Below are 17,665 nucleotides of genomic sequence, written 5' to 3' on the forward strand. Positions count from 1 at the left end.
AAGATGGATGGTTTAAATAATGGAATGGAAGCTAAGATGGATGGTATAGAATACAAACTTAAAGGAAACATGGAATATTTGAAGATAGATTCGACAAAGTTGCTACAAGAAATGCTTACTAATGGCAAAAGGGTAGTTAAGGAAACTCATGATGAGAACAAAAGAAATGTTAGTCATGATTTCATAGACTCTAATGTTGGATTGAAGACCCACCATGTTCCACATATCAATATGACGAAGTTTGATGTTAAGGATCTCATAACAATGATACTACAGATGGAGCAATATTTCGATCTCCATAATGTGCAAAACACACAAAAGGTACGCATTGCAACTTTATATTTGGAAACCAATCATTTTGTGTGATATCGACGTCTTTTCTCTCGTAAAAAAATTGTCACTTGGGAAATTTTTACGGAAGAAATGATAGCACATTATGAGGACACAAAAAGCAACACATTTTTTAGCCAAATGATAAATCTAAAACAAAAGGGTTCAATGGTGGAGCAGATTGAGGACTTCCAAAAATTGAATATAAGGGTAAAAGATATTCCATAAGAGCATAGGATTGATGTGTTCATATGGACTTTAAAGGATAACATCCAACATGTTGTTCGTCTTTGGGAATCTGATTCATTGGAGAAGGCATTCAGGTTGGCAAGAAAAATTGAAAGAAAAATTATGGCAACAAGGAATCCTACTACTCAAAACTATAAAGATGGAAGTGGTGTTGGCCCTAGCCTTCCACAACCTACAAGGTTGACACCACAACAATTGGAAGAAAAAATAGCAAAAGAGCTTTGTTACAGTTGTGATAGAAAATACACTAAAGGTCATAAGTGTGCTGAGAAGAAATTAATTTACATAGATTGTGAAGAGGAGGAAGAAAAGGAACAAGACACATCAAAAGAAGAGGATATACATCAGGAACAAACCCTAGAGAAAAAAGAAATGAATCTGACCATATCTTGTAATGCATTGGCCGAAATTACCACTCCTCAAAATCTCAAGATAAAAGGACATGTCAAGAAGAAAAAGGTAATAGTGTTGATTGATTCGGGCAGTACCCATAATTTTATTCATTATAAGATAGCCAATGAATTGACTTGCTTCATATATCCAACACCATAGTGTCAAGTACTGTTTGCAAATGGAGGAACCATAAATTTCTCTGGAAAGTGCCATAATATCAAGCTATCCATGAGAGAATATGTGTTGAATAGTCCAATGCTTTCCATTCCAATGGGTGGTGCCGATGTTGTACTAGGAGTCCAATGGCTACAATATTTAGGTACAATAGCTTTTAATTTTCAATCACTTTTCTGGAAAATTTTTGGAAGGTAAGTTGAATTAAGGGGTATCGCAGGGAAATCAGGAAAGATAATCAGCTCTAACAACATGACAAAGCTTCTAAAGAAAGAACAATGAGGCATAATTGCACAATTATGTTCGCTAGAGGTTCCCACATCAAAATCATCTATTTTTCTAGAATCCAAAGAGTCTTGGACAATCATTCCAAGGTATTTGAGACTCCCAAAGGCCTCCCACCTATTCGTGATCATGATCATGCTATTCATTTGATTCTAGGAAGTGTTCCTCCAAACATCAGGCCTTACACATATCCCTAGGCCCAAAAGATTGAAATTTAATGTATGGCTGCAGAAATGCTAGAGGTCGCTATAATTCAACCTAGTCAAAGTTCTTTCTCTTCTCCAGTAGTATTGGTGCACAAGAAGGATGGATCGTCGTGCATGTGTCCGGATTATAGGGAGTTCAACAAGCTCACTATTAAAGATAAATTTCCAATTCCTGTCATTGATGAATTACTGGATGATTTACATGGAGCAATTTGCTTCACCAAGTTGGACCTTCATTCAGGATATCATCAAATGAGAATGAAGACTGAAGATATTATGAAAACAACGTTTAGAACTCATGAGGGTCATTATGAATTTTTGGTCATGCCTTTTGGCCTTACCAATTCACCTTCTACATTTCAAGGTTTGATGAATTTAATTTTCAAACCCTTCCTTAGAAAATTTTTGTTAATAATTTTTTATGATATACTAATATACAACAAGTCTTGGAAGGATGTTCAACATGTTGACAGAGTGCTCAAACTATTGGAGGAGAAACAATTATATGCAAAAACCTCCAAATGATTCTTCGGAGTACAAGAGGTGGAATATTTGGGTCATGTTGTATCTCATGAAGGTGTTAAGGTATACCCTAGAAAAATTAAAGCCATTAAGGAATGGAAAATCCCCACATCCATAAAGCATTTGCAAGGATTTCTTGCGTTGACAGGATATTATCACAAGTTTGTTAAGAATTATGGGAGAATAGTAGCACCTCTAACAACATTACTGAAGAAAGATGCATTTTCTTGGACTCCAGAAGCAGCAAAGGCCTTTGAACATCTTAAAGAGGCAATGTGCCAAGCACCAGTCTTAGCTACGCCAGACTTCACAAAAACTTTTATTGTGGAATGTGATGCCTCAGGAAATGGAATTGGTGTTGTTTTAATGCAAGAAGCAAGACCCATTGCTTTCGAAAGTCGTCCAGTCAAAGGAAAGTATTTACACAAAGTTATTTATGAGAAGTAAATATTGGCAATACTACATGCACTTAAGAAATGGTGACCTTACCTAATGGGAAGACACTTCAAGGCAAAAAAGGATCATGATAGTCTTAAATACTTTTTAGAACAGAGATTATCTTCAGAAGAGTACCAAAAATGGGTCACAAAGATGTTGGGTTATGAATTTGAAATCATCTACAAAAAAGGGAAACAAAATGTTGTTATAGATGCACTCTCAAGAAAGGATGAGGATGTGGAAGCATTGCTTTGTGCCATTTATATTATGCAACTAGATTGGATAAACAAAGCTAGATATGAATGGAAGAATGACGAAGATGTTTGGGCACTCATTCAAAAGTTGCAGCAAGATCCCAATACATCTGATACATTTAGCTGGAAAAATGATTCGTTATGGTACAAAGATCGCTTATACCTCTGTAAGAATTCCCAACTCAAACAAAAGATTCTTCTGGAATTGCACACCTCTCCCTTAGGAGGGCACTCAGGATTTTTAAAAACTTACCACAATGTTAAGAAGGATTTTTTTGGGATGGCCTTAAATCTGATATTCAAAAGTTTGTGGCGGAATGTTTGGTTTGCCAACAAAATAAAGTTGATACAATTAAGACCCCAGGTCTATTACAACCTTTATCCATTCCAAGTCAACGTTGGGAGGAGGTTTCAATGGATTTTATCACAGTTTTACCCAAGTCCAAAGGAAAGAGTGTCATCATGGTGGTAGTTGATAGACTTACCAAGTATGCACATTTTTTTGCATTATCTCGTCCATTTAAAGCGAGTACAATTGTTATTGCATTTATGGAAATAATTCAAAAGCTAAATGGAAACCCAAAGATTATTGTAAGCGACAGAGATCCCATTTTCACTGGAAATTTTTGGACAGAATTATTTTCTTATCTCGGTACTCAGTTAGCTCATAGCTCATCTTATCATCCTTAATCTAATGGGAAAAATGAGATAGTCAACAAATGTTTGGAAGGATATATTCGTTGCTTTGTATCTGATAAATAGACACAATGGGTCAAATGGTTGCCTCTGGCTAAATGGTGGTATAACACTTCCTTCCATACTGCAGCAAAAATGACCCCATTTATGGCACTATGAATATCATCTACCGTCCATCACATCATATTTAAGAGAAAATTCTAAGGTTCAAGCATTGGAATATTACATCGAGCATCAACAAAAAGTTCTTCAACTCTTAAAGGATAACCTCACTTTAGCGCAACATAGAATGAAACAATAGGCAGATTAACATCACAACAAAAGAAGTTTTGATGTAGGTGACTGGGTATTTCTACGAATACAACCATACAAACAAATGTCCCTCAAGCAAGCTAAGAAGGATAATAAATTATCACCAAAGTATTATGGTCTGTAAAAGGTGTTGCAAAAGATTGGTACTATGGCATACAAATTGGAACTTCCTGCATATTCTCGAGTGCACCCAGTTTTCCTTGTTTCATGCTTAAAGAAGGTTATAGATGACAAGATCTTGGTTCAAACAATATTGCCCGAAATTGATGATTAATATTGGAACCTAAAGCAGTCACAGAAACAAGAACTCGACAGCTACAAAATCGATCAATTTTAGAGTATCTCATCAAATGGAAGAACTTACCCATTGAAGATTCCACATGGGAGGATGAGAATTTTATACAAAAGCATTCAAAACTACTGAATCGTTGAAGACAACACTTTTTTGAAGGAGAGGGACATGTTAGGTCCCTATAATACTAGTGTATTCCCCTATTATTATTGCCATTGTAGCCCCTTATTGTTATTGTTGTCCCCATATTGTTATTATTGTTCCCCATAGAAGCCCACTATTGTTATTTTTGTACCCTTACATTATTATTGTTATGTCGACTTTGATTATATTATGACCCCTTAGACTCTTATATATAGAAAGGAGGTCTTATCACTTGTATCATCCAGAAATTGTTCATTTGTGTAATGTAAAGGAGGTTTCCCCCTCAAAGAGGATACTTTTGAATTTGTTGATCTATCTCTTTCTTCTATTTTGTGAGTTGGTTTCATAACATGGAGGCCATTTCTCCTTTCATGTAAATTAAAATTAAAAATTTTAATGCATAAATGATTCAGTCTTATGGTATCATAAATAATATATGTTGCAATGAAATTTACACGCAAGGATCTATTACTCTGTGACCTTGTGCCCAAATATGATCACCGAACAACAAGATCAAAAATGGTTAATAGATAGACAATCTAATCCCATCCCAATGCTCAAACATGCAACAAGCAAATGATTCTAGATGATACAAAGGAAAGAGTGTGCACCTAACCTCCTCAAAGGTCAGTGGAGGGTTTTGAATTCATAGCAGAATCCTCACGCTCCACTCAAGAGATTTGCTTCAGATGCACTCGATCTAACAATTACACACAACCACAAACACTCAGGATGACAAGTGATCTTCCTCGGAAGATTGTCAACTCAAAACATCATAGAATCAATATATATAACTGCTGCAAACATGTAAATATAGGGAAGGAACATGTATCTATTAATCCAAAATGAAAGTACAACAAATGCATACCTTCTAGCAAAGGAGATCCTCTCCTCAATCTTGTAGTATGGATCCTCTCCCAATACAGTAGAGCTCTTGCGCTATAGTTTGGATACTTGATCTAACCCACTTTCCTCTTGGCGAGATTATATAGACTCATTCTATCCTTGGGGAGAATGTATGTAGACACCTAGGGGCTTGATAATTTAGGAAACTTTTACAATAATGGAATCCTAGCCAACTCATACATAAGTGCGTCATGTTGATCTCCCTGGGAATGGAAAAATCTAGAAAAGTTTTTCACAATTATGAGCTTTTTCTCAATTATATAAAATATGAAATAATTATCATCTCATAATTATAATATTTTGGAAAAATAATTGTGAGAAATTGTTCAATTATGTAATTCCACCCTTTTATCATGGGATAAATCTCACATAAGTAAAAGAAAAGGTGATGCATTTTAGCCAAACAACCGAGGTAAGTTGATATTGGGTTTCTATCACTATAATGGAATGGAAAATAGTGTTATAAAAATACACACACACACAATCCTAAATTCATCTTAAACTTGGGTCTATCAAGCACTGAGAGGTATCAAATCTTTCGAGGCGTAAACCTTTCCTCAAGTTGTGCACTCAAAAAAGAGGTTTTCACCTCAATAGATTTGATCCCTCTTAGCGCATGATAGATCTTGGATTAATATGGATCTAGGGTTCTTTTTATATGCACACATACCATATCTAGGTTGGATATGTAATAAATGATATATGTAATGTCTGAAATATTTTACATTTTAATTTTTTATTGTGAAATGGGTTATGTTTTTTGGGTATATGGTATTGATAAGCCATGGTATTGGCCCATTGTATTATAAAAAAACCTATTTACAAGTTAATAATATCCATGGTAAAGTTGGGGTGGATACCCATGGTTAAGAAACTTGTTATATTGCAACTTTATTGTAAGTATGAATTTTTTATGTCTTATTAATTAAATTTAAATATGGTTATGGAATCATTATTAGTCTTTGCCAAGGCAAGACTCTAATAATTGATTTGTTTGTTGATCGCTATTAGTTGAACATTGACCAATGGAAATTATAATGTTTAAATTTGAAAAATAAATATTTGTTTTTTAAATATTATTAAAAAATATTTTTTAAACATTTGATTGGACCATAACTTGAAGGTCTTATTGCAGCCTTTGCATGATATAATGCCATGTGGATAAATGCCTTGCATATTTTGTGTCATAATTTATGAATACGGTTGCAATATTCATGCATGATTTTTGGATATTTGTTTAGTGATTTTTTATTACTAAGATTTGCAGAAGAGTAAAATACTTGAAAATAACTTGATAACATATTTACCATCAATTACTTCCTGCCATTACTTCCTGCCATAATTTAAGCAAGTATTTTCATAAAAAGTGGATAGGAATAAGATGTAAAAATATATACTTACAAGAGTTACTTCCCACTATTATTTATGTTTTCTTCAACACTTACGTAGGATTACAATGTAAATGTGTAGACTTACTAGTGGTTACTACCCACCAAAATTCTATAATTCTACATTGAAACCTTCCATATATCCTACCAAATTAACTAAACAACAAAATATATTTGCAATACATATATTAACCAAATATTAACAACAAAATATATTTGCAATACATATATTAACCGAAGATTAAGCAAGCTTGAAATGCCCAACTTCCTCATTATCTGCACTAGATACCTCTTTACCTTTGCTCATCCTTGAGCCATCTATGTCCCGCCAGAGAACTCTTGTTGCTCTTTAAAGCCAGAGCCTAATTTTCCACATAGAAGTTCATGTACCCTTGCAAATAGACTACCACTGATGATGAGATTTGTACTATTGGAAATCAAGTCTGCTTCCATCTTGATAATTTTCGTTTCCACCTTTGCCTCTGAATGTTTGAACTTGGCTTCTAACAGGGTTTCCTTTGCCTCTTTGTCACTCTCCAACAATTCTATTTGATGAGTTAGAAGATCGTTTCAGCCCATTAGTAGATTAAATAGAAACTCCACTGCCTTTTTCCATCATGCCATATAGGGGTCCAAAGGCTAGTCACCTTCTGACGCCATCGCCAAACAATTCAGCAACACACAGATGTTAGAATAATGCCATGGAAAATGAAAAATAGATGCCCAAAGGTCTGGTGAAGCCAACGTAAACATTCCCTCTTCATCTGGGTTCCCACCACTACTCTCCTCTGCCACCATTAAAATCATATCTTTGTTAATCTTCATGTCGTTTGTAGACTTGTCCTTCCCCAGATACCAATCTAGCATTCCCTGCATATTATTTACGGAGGTGTGAGGGGAGAATTGCAAACAACTATGCTCCTTTAATACATCCTGTTGGGAACCCACAACTCCGAATAGAATTTCCTTCCATCTGTCCATCATCCTGACAGTTTCACACTTGGGAAATAGAGCTGATCTCCTAAAGATACTACATACAATGTTTAATCCTCCAAGTGAACTATTCTTAAACAACATTATGAAATTGTCCTGCATACAGGGATTTCATATCAGAGATCGAGATTTCTCGTTGTCACCATCTTTGATGGCTCTTTGAACCAAGCTTAAATGCATTTGATTATGGCACAGAGACGAGATCCTTTCTGCGTACAGGGATTTCATACCAGAGATCGAGATTTCTCGTTGTCACCATCTTTAATGGCTCTTTGAACCAAGCTTAAATTCATTTGATTATGGCACAAAGAGGAGATGCTTTTTAATTCCATTTAATTCAAGGCCATCTCCAATTTCCATTTCCACACCAAGATTAGCCATATCATCAGCCTCTCTATTTAAGTGCCATGAAAGAGGGAGATTTCTTCAAAAAAAATAACTGGAGGATTATTCTTTTCACCATGGGGAATGTAGGAGCATTTGACGATTGGGACTTTGTAATCATTCTAATTATTATCATGGAATCCCCAATGATTGTGAACTTTCTAATTCTCTTATTCTTGGAGATGTTCAATCCTTTCTACAATGCTAGGAATTTGGCCTTATTATTTGTGGTTGTACCTAAACCCTATATATATCTAATACTTTCATATTCTTCCCAGCAATATATTACCCAATATTTTCCTCAACCCCACTTCTATATAAAAAAGGAAATTACATTTTTTTTCCAACTTTTTATCTCTTTAAATATATATAGAATGAATCTTACTTTAAGTAAAAACAAGATTTGTAAAGTCTAATAAGTGTACATTAGTTGAGTTGGTGAGATAGTGTACTTTACTATGTGTAATGGGCACCTATGGGGTTGAGTGAATATGCCTAAAAATTATAGTGATTGTATATAGAATCGAGCCATCTCATATAAATACAAGTCCATTTTCAGTGTCAATTTTATCTATTAAATAATAATAATAATAATAATGAAGAATTGTTTGATTATATTTGATGTTTATTAATTAAATATAATTAATTTTTTTAATAATAATAAATAATTGTTTAATTATATTTAATATTTATTAATTAAATATAATTAAATTTTTAAATAAAATGATGAGTGGATTTTGTTTTTTAGTTATTTATTTAAAAAGGAAAAATAAAGGGAAAAATGAGTATTAATATTTGTATTTTTAATATTGTGATTTTAATAAAATATAATTTTCATGTAAATATTTTTGAAAGAGTAAAAAATTTTAACTCTTTTAAATTTAAAAAATTATTTCAAAGGGATGTTTTTTAAATTAAAGTGGCCGATTTTTACACATTTACAAATTAAATTTGAAAATAGATTCATTTAAAAAAAAAAGTGAACTAATATTTTTACTATGGTTTATATTATAATAAAAAATCCAGTTTCCATTTAAAAATTTTGAGAAGACTCAAATTAGAAAATTAGAAAATATTTTAAAATCAAATAAATGATTTCTGTATCATTATAAATTAGATTTCAAAATTAATTCATTTATAATAAATTTGTTAAATAATTTCTGATATTTTAAAAATTCAATTTAAAAAAAAATAAAAATAAAAATTATAACAAATTTTATTATTTTAATTGGGGAAAATTGGATCAAAACTTTTATAAAATATTAATCAAGAATTTTTAAAATAACACAAATTTTTTTACACAAATATATAATTTTATTAATTAGAAATTAGCAAAATCTCTATTCACAATTCATAAAATCTTAAACAATTTTTGTGTGAGAAAGTGATATCTCATTGTTTTATCCTCATTATACCTTACTCTAAATGTTTGTATACATTCTAAATGTTTACATTGGTTTGCAATGGTAAAAATGTGAAAAAATATTTAATTATGCCCATAAGTATGTCTATTTTGGAATATATTTTCCACAATTTTATTTTAATTATTAATAATTATTACGTAGGTGATAGAGATTTAACCTATGTGGAATATTTTAAAATATCCATAACAAATACACAAATCAAAGGTCGAGATTTATCTTGAGTAGTTATGCCGTTTTAATTAAATTGATTAATTAAAAAATGTCATATGGACAAATGACATTTGAAGTGAGTTGTGTTTTTTGAGCAAGTGGTATTTAGAAGTCATGGTATTACTCCATGATATTGTAACAAACACTATTTACAAATTAAGAATCTCCATAATAAAGTGGGGGTAAACCTCCATAGTTAAGACTCTTGTTATATGTTTTTTTTTTTTTAAATATATATATTTATATATTAATTCTTTTGATTAATAATAATAATAATAATAATAAGTTATAATTTAGTTAATTTTTATTATTATTTTTTAATTTTAACCATTTAAAATGTACAATAAAATATTTTAATAATTAATATATATCCACATTTACTAACCATTAAATTTATATAAATAAATTTAATTTTGCACATTGAAATTTTGTATTTTTGACAATATTTTAATTTATTTATCTTTAATATGATTGGCTATTAGATTGAACATGTTATTTCTCATTATATTGATTAATGAGCCAAAAGTACAATAGTCTCATCATAGGTACAATAGGATGTCACTAGCAATTGCATAAGGTGAAAATTAACCTTTGTCCATGTTTCCCCATGTGCATGGTTCATGTGCATTATTATGAAATCATTATATCCAGCTTCAATGTGACATCTCCCTCCCCTAGTGACTTTTATTTTTCCTTCTATCTCATTTGAGTTTCTTAGTTTTGATTTCCATTTCCTCCCCCAAGTTTCTCACTCTACCTATCGGAGTTGACAACATTTTTGTTGTAACTGTGTGCCAATATCTCTCGTTGCCTCAACAATTCTTATGCTTCCTTGCTAATTCTCCTCTTCCCTTCTCCTACTGCAATGTCTCTCTAGTCTGTGAGTCTCTCAACTCTATGTACTACATCTGCAATGCCCTCTTGGCCCTTTCTCCACCCCAAACCTAACTAAATTCCCTCTGATATACACTATTTTGAAGCATCGCTCCATCCTATGGCTTCTCCAACTCCTGGTTTTTTGTCACTATTGTCAGCATGTCTTGTAGGGTAGTCACTTCGCCTTGTCAAAGATATGGAAGCAGAGCCACTCACCCTTGGACACATGCTCAAGTGAACGTGGAAGCTGGTGCACAAACATATAGAGACCTCACTCCCTATTTGGTCTAGGAAGAGATGGAGGATGTTGAATATGAAGCTTGAATTGAGAAAATATTTCTCTTGGGCATTCAAGAGGAGGAATATGTTGGCCATTAGGTTCATGACATTGGCAACACTCACTCTAGGCACACATAGTACATGCAAATCGTGGGATTTATATTGGCAGTCGAAGACTATTATGGGCAAGGTTCTCATTGAGAGAAATGAAGCTCATGAAAAAGTCACATGTATTAATGCCTTCCAACAACAAGTCAACAAGATGAACGACAAGCTCAACATGTTTTCCAAATAATTAGCCAACCTAGACCTTCAAAGTAGTGAGTAGGAGGACTTGGCCCTAGCAACTATCCAAGTGGACTCTTCCTACAACAAAAAATGAATTCTATGTATATATTTTTGTTCTTATGCACTGATTGCAGCTTTCCTAACTCTGCACATTGAAAAATGAATTCTATCAATAGATTTTTGTTCTTAGACACTCATTGCGACTTTCCTAACTCTGCACATAATCTTTATAATTTTATAATTTTCTTGTCATTATAGTTACTCTTAATCATGATTCAACTATTTAATTATATTTTATTTTAAGATCTCCTTTTACAACTTCTAACATAATTTTAATTTAACTTCTTTATTTAATATATATATAGAGAGAAATATATAATCATTTTATTTATTAATGGATGCTATGAACTTCTTTATTTAATATATATAGAGAGAGATATATAATCATTTTATTTATTAATGGATGCTATGGATCTCAATTTGAGGAGAATATATAAAATGTATTATTTTTTTCCTAACAAGTATATAAATAAAAGGGTTAAACATGAAATATAATTTATTATTATAATAATAATTATATTATATTATATTTGAATTTATATTTATATATTTATTTATATATGAAAAAAAAAATTAAATACATTTAAATGAATAAAATATCTAGTAAAGTTTTAAAAATCATTTACAATATTAAATTTAAGCCTAGTTTAACTTAGTAATAAAATAAAATAAAAAATTACATAAATTTACTAAAATACGGTAATACAATTTCAAGTTTTTTTTGAAAATATGACAATAAAATTTCAAGTTTTTGTTGTTGTTTAAAATACATTTTTGAATGTATAAATAGATTCATTAACCTTAAAAACTTAGGGGACACTCATTATAGAGATTAAACAATTTAAACTCAAGCTTTTAAAAATCTATATTAAATTTTGATTAAAAATAACCAAAAAAATAATCCTGAAAAAAATCTATTTCGTCTATAAATTAAACTACAACTTAAATTATTATTTTTAATTAATTATATAATTTTTATAATTCTTTTTTCAATTTTAATTTATTAATCTAATTAAATAAATCATTACTTTATAACCAATACAATATTAATATTAATCATTTTTTTCCTTTAAATCATTACTTACACCAATAATATTAACCATCACCAATTTCTTATTTATTTTTCCTTTAAATCATTACTTACACCAATAATATTAACCATCACCAATTTCTTATTTATTTTTCCTTTAAATCATTAATTATTTCATTTTCCTTTAAATAATTTAAATTAAAAAACAAATACTGCATCTTTAAATCATTTTCAGCTTTAAATCATTACTTACACCAATAATATTAATCATCACCAATTTCTTATTTATTTTTCCTTTAAATCATTACTTATTTCCTTTTTCTTTAAATAATTTAAAGAAAAAAGACAATTACTGCAGCGTCGAAAAGACGGACTAATAATACCCATCGGCTAGTGATAAAAGATCTCAAATCAAGAATATCGATATGTTATCTTATCTTATACATTATCATTTATGACTTAACTTTTATATATATAAAAGAGTATATTACACCACAATAATTCTTCTGATCTGAGGGTGAGGGTGAAAGACGAGCTTTTAATTGATCGTTATATAATGAGATGCAACATTAGTGATGTGATGTTACAATAAATGAAGTGGGTATGTATTCTTTCCTTTATTGGTTTGGATGTTGAAGGCTAAATTATAGGTTGGAATTGAAATTTAATATTATAATATTTAGTCAATAGGTTAGAATTATTTTTTATACTTTTGTAAAAGTGTTTAATAATTTTTTTTTTAAATTAGTGTATTTTATTTTTTAATATTTTTTTAAGTTTGATTGGGTATGTATTCTTCTTTTATTGGCTTGGAGGTTGATTTTTGGATGTTGATGGCTAAATTATAGGTTGGAAATGAAATTTAATATTATAATATTTAGTCAATAAGTTAGAATTATTTTTTATACTTTTGTAAAAGTGTTTAATAATTTTTTTTTAAATTAGTGTATTGTTTTTGAAATATTTGTTTTATTTTTTAATATTTTTTTAAGTTTGATTGGGTATGTATTCTTTCTTTTATTGGTTTGGAGGTTGATTTTTGGATGTTGATGGCTAAATTATAGGTTGGAATTGAAATTTAATATTATAATATTTAGTCAATTAGAATTATTTTTTATACTTTTGTAAAAGTGTTTAATAATTTTTTTTTAACTAGTGTATTGTTTTTGAAATATTTGTTTATTTTTTAATATTTTTTAAAGTTTGATTGGATTATATTTTCATCATGTTTAATATATCATTTTGATTGGGGCAGGAATTGAATTGGAGACTTTCCATCAATAAGTGTTTAATAGAACACTGGATCACTATCTATCCAATACCCATAAACATTTTTTAATAATATTTTTAATTTAATAAAAAAAATTATTGATGCAGGACCATCTAGCTCACCATGACCGGGTTCAGTCTCTACCAGGTTGGAAGGTTGATTATCTGGATTGTTTCTTTTATTATTATAGTTTATGAGTCATGAGACAGGAGTTTGATTTGTTTTTTTGTTTTTAAGTTGTTATGACTAATTCAAGGTTAAATAGACAGTTAGGGTTGTCATGGTCTAAACAATAATAAAGCCGTAGTTACGAATTGATCTGTTAATTTAGAAGAAAAAAGACAAAACTATCTAATCAGAATCTTGTAATGTCAACCATAGCATGACTGTCTAACCGAAATCCATGACAGTTTAACTAATTGTAATCTCAATGTATAAGAGCAGAAATGTAAGACAAAGACAGGGTTCATCAATTCGAGAACAGAGAGAAATAAAGAAGAGAAAAACATATCTTATTTGCAGAAACAGTCTATCTGGTTCATTCATTTGTTCCTGTAATGTAATGTTATATTCTGTACATCTATTGTGTAATGTAGAACAGTTCCAGCATACTATTATCGACCACTGCAGGTCGCATTTTCAGTCATTTCCCACAAACAGAAATTCTCAAGTGCATTCGCATAATACGGCAGAGCAAGAGCGTGCAAAACTGGAGAATGAAAAGAGAATAGCCAAATCACAACGAGTCCTCTAACGAATTACTGTGGAGCAGAGTATCGAAGGAGATAAAAACCAACACAGGTAACCCGATAACCTTTCCAAGCTTTCACGATTTAACAAAAATATACAGAACAGTAGCCATAGTCATTGTTATTCAAACATATTTACAATACAGCCGTTATAAGCAAAAGACGGGTATCAGTGTCCTAGAAGGACAAACCCCAAGTTAGGGTTTTACCACAGAGTTCAGTTCTTTTTGTTGAAGCATAACAGAAAATTCAACCAGAAGTCAAAACCAAACCAAATTACATTCTACAAACAGCGTTTCGGGCAAAGCGTGACTGCCAGACAGCGAACAACAGACCTTCCAAGAAACCCTACCAAACCCCTAACAATAAACCGACGGGACTCAAGCATCAGAGCCTACCAGACAAGGTTTTGTAGCATTGGAAAGTCGAATTGTAGAAGAGTCCATGCACCCAGGTCGAACCACAGACCTGCATGACCAAACAAAGTTCTGTTAGCCATATTCACAGTGAAACCCGAAGTAAAAAGTTGAAACAGAGGACAAAGGGAAGTCCCAACATACCTGAGCAAACCAGACCAAGAGTTGCAGAAAAAAGCCGCTGATAAGTCGATAAAGCCTGTGACAGAAGGAGTAGTTCGTGGTTAGACTCCACGCCAGACGAGGGAAAGATTAAATCAAGGAAAAGAGTGATTACCTGCGCGCCTTTGCCGAGTTTGTTTATCCTGTTAGCTGCGTTCACAATCACCAACCAATTTGTAAATCGAACAGTGGCCAACGACAATGAGAGTAGCAGTAAAAAGGGAAACCGCAGACGGAAGACCACATGCAAGAGCCTAGTGATTGAAACAGAACCGAAAGACTTACATTCAAAGGAGAGCCTGCGCACATACATTTCCAGGACTCCGACAGACTCGCGCCACAGAAGTAAACCACAAACAACCACATTGTCAAGCTCAGGAAACCAGCAGGCGTTTGCAACCATAGCAGGGACAGGAACAGAGACCGCTACATGCGCTTGAGGAGGAGCCATACAGGGTAGCTCCCAAACCCTCGCCAGACCGCACAGCAGCAAGGAAAGATCGCGAAAGACCAGACCGCCAAAGCATTTTGGCAAAGGGTGCACGGAGGAAACAAGCCCGAGGCTGGTAGCTGGGCAATAAATGACTCATTAACACATTCCAATTACCAACGAAAATATCTATTGCCACCCTACATACAACCGCCGGCACAATAGATCAAAATCCACCACGTCACAAAAGCCGAGACCAGGTGTAAAGCCAAACTTAAGTGTAAAGTGCGGGCCCGTGTGGGCTGGGCCACATCAGAGTGGTATCAGAGCAGTTTCTTGTTTTTTTTTTTTCATGTTAGTAGGAGGAATGTAGAGAGGAAGACAAGTTCGTGGCAGAGGTGCTAGAAGATTGGCAGAGGAAGGATTGAGAGATGAGACCAGAATTCTTTCTGCCCGTTTGGAGGCAGTAGAGGCTGGTAGAAGAAGAGATCCAGAAATAGCTGATGACAGTGAAGAGGAAGTTGAAGTAGCAGTAGATGGACCAGAAGGTGAATCCGCAGAAGTGAGACTGTTGAGATCTGTTTTAGTAGCAAGTAGTAAACCCAAACCAGAACTCCCGACGTATGACGACAGCCTGTCTATCGAAGTTTTATTAGATTGGATCAGTGAGATGGATAAGTATTTCGAGTGCGAGGAAGTCAGCGAAGACCACAGAGTTAAGTTCGCTGCGACAAAATTGAAGGGACACACAGCCCTATGGTGGGACAGTGTTCAGAACGAGAGGAAAAGACTGAACAAGGCACCGATTAAAACCTGGTCAAGGATGGTGGCCAAGTTAAAGGGCAGATTTCTGCCGAGGGACTATCAGATTGCATTGCACAGGCAGGTGCAGAATCTGAGACAGAAAGGATTGACGGTAAGGGAATATACGGAGGAGTTCTATCGAGTGAATTTGTGGGCCGGATATACAGAGGATACAACAGAAAGAATAGCTAGGTATGTTAATGGATTAAGGTTGGATATTTTGGATGAAATCAGTATTTTGTCACCGAATAACACTGAGGAAGCATATCAGAGTGCGATGAAGGCTGAGGAGAAAATTACCAGAAGACAGAATGCCTGGAGAGGACGAGGAGCCAGCAGAGGGAAAGGCCAGTCCTATGGAAGAGGGTGGACTGCTAGTAATAATGAGGAAGGTAGCAGTTCCAGGGCTTCTGGATCAACGGACAGAGGTGATAGTGCAAGAGGTGGAAGGTCATCCCAGCAGGGCAGAGGTAACGGCCGAGGAAGATGGGCTAGTTACCAATGTTGTCGATGTCATAAATGGGGACATAGATCGTTCGAGTGTCCAGAAGCAAAACAATCTGGACAGCGGGGTGCATATGTGGCACAACCAGAAGAAGTAGCAGCACATCCCCAAGAAGTAGAGAACGCTCCAGAGACGAGAGAAGTTTTGGTGCTGCACAAGGTGCTGTTGAAACTAGTCAAAGAGGTCACCGACTAGACACAGCGGAAGCCTTTATTCAGAACAGTTTGTAAATCGCGAGGTAAGTGCTGTAAATTAATTATTGACAGCGGTAGTACTCACAATTTAGTGTCTACATAGATGGTGGAAAAATTGGAGTTGATACTTTCAAAACATCCCAACCCTTATAGAGTTTCATGGCTGCAAAAAGGCCATCAGTTGTTGGTGGATGAACAGAGCGAGGTTGAGTTTCAGATTGGCAGGTACAAGGACAAAGTTGTTTATGACATCATGCCGATGGATGTATGTCACATACTGCTGGGCAGGCCTTGGCAGTACGATAGGAAAGTGGTCCATGATGGATTGACGAATTGTTATAAATTTGTGAAGGATGGAATCAAGCATACGCTTGTACCCATCAAAGAAGAAGGGACAACAGAGACTAGTGAACCAAGAACGTTGTTGGTCAGCGGAAAACAGTTTTTAAAACAGGTGGAGGACAGTGAGATAGGTTATGCAGTTGTAAAAAAGGCAAAGACAGTATTGTTGCATACAGAGATATCAGATTTACCTACAGAGATCCAGCAAATGTTGGAGGAGTTTACAGACATAGTTGTAGATGACTTACCAGACAAATTACCCCCAAACGGAGCATAAGTCATCATATTGACTTCATACCCAGAGCCAGCTTGCCGAACAAAGCGGCATACCGAATGAGCCCCAAGGACAATGAAGAAATTCGGAAGCAGGTGCAAGAACTATTGGACAAGGGATTGATAAGGGAGAGCTTAAGCCCTTGTGCTGTTCCAACAGTCCTCGCTCCCAAGAAGGGAGGAGAATGGCAGATGTGCACCGACTCAAGGGCCATCAATAAAATCACCATCCGGTACAGGTTTCCCCTGCCGCGAATGGATGATATGATGGATTGTTTAAGCGGGGCAGCTTATTTCTCGAAGATAGACTTGAAAAGCGGGTACCATCAGATTCGGATATGAGAGGGGGACGAATGGAAGACAGCCTTCAAGACAAATGAGGGGTTG

The sequence above is a fragment of the Pinus tabuliformis genome, chromosome 5_1 (genome assembly GCF_031772625.1).
Source record: "Pinus tabuliformis cultivar Carrire ecotype Pingquan chromosome 5_1, CPIR1, whole genome shotgun sequence".
NCBI classification, from domain to species: domain Eukaryota; kingdom Viridiplantae; phylum Streptophyta; class Pinopsida; order Pinales; family Pinaceae; genus Pinus; species Pinus tabuliformis.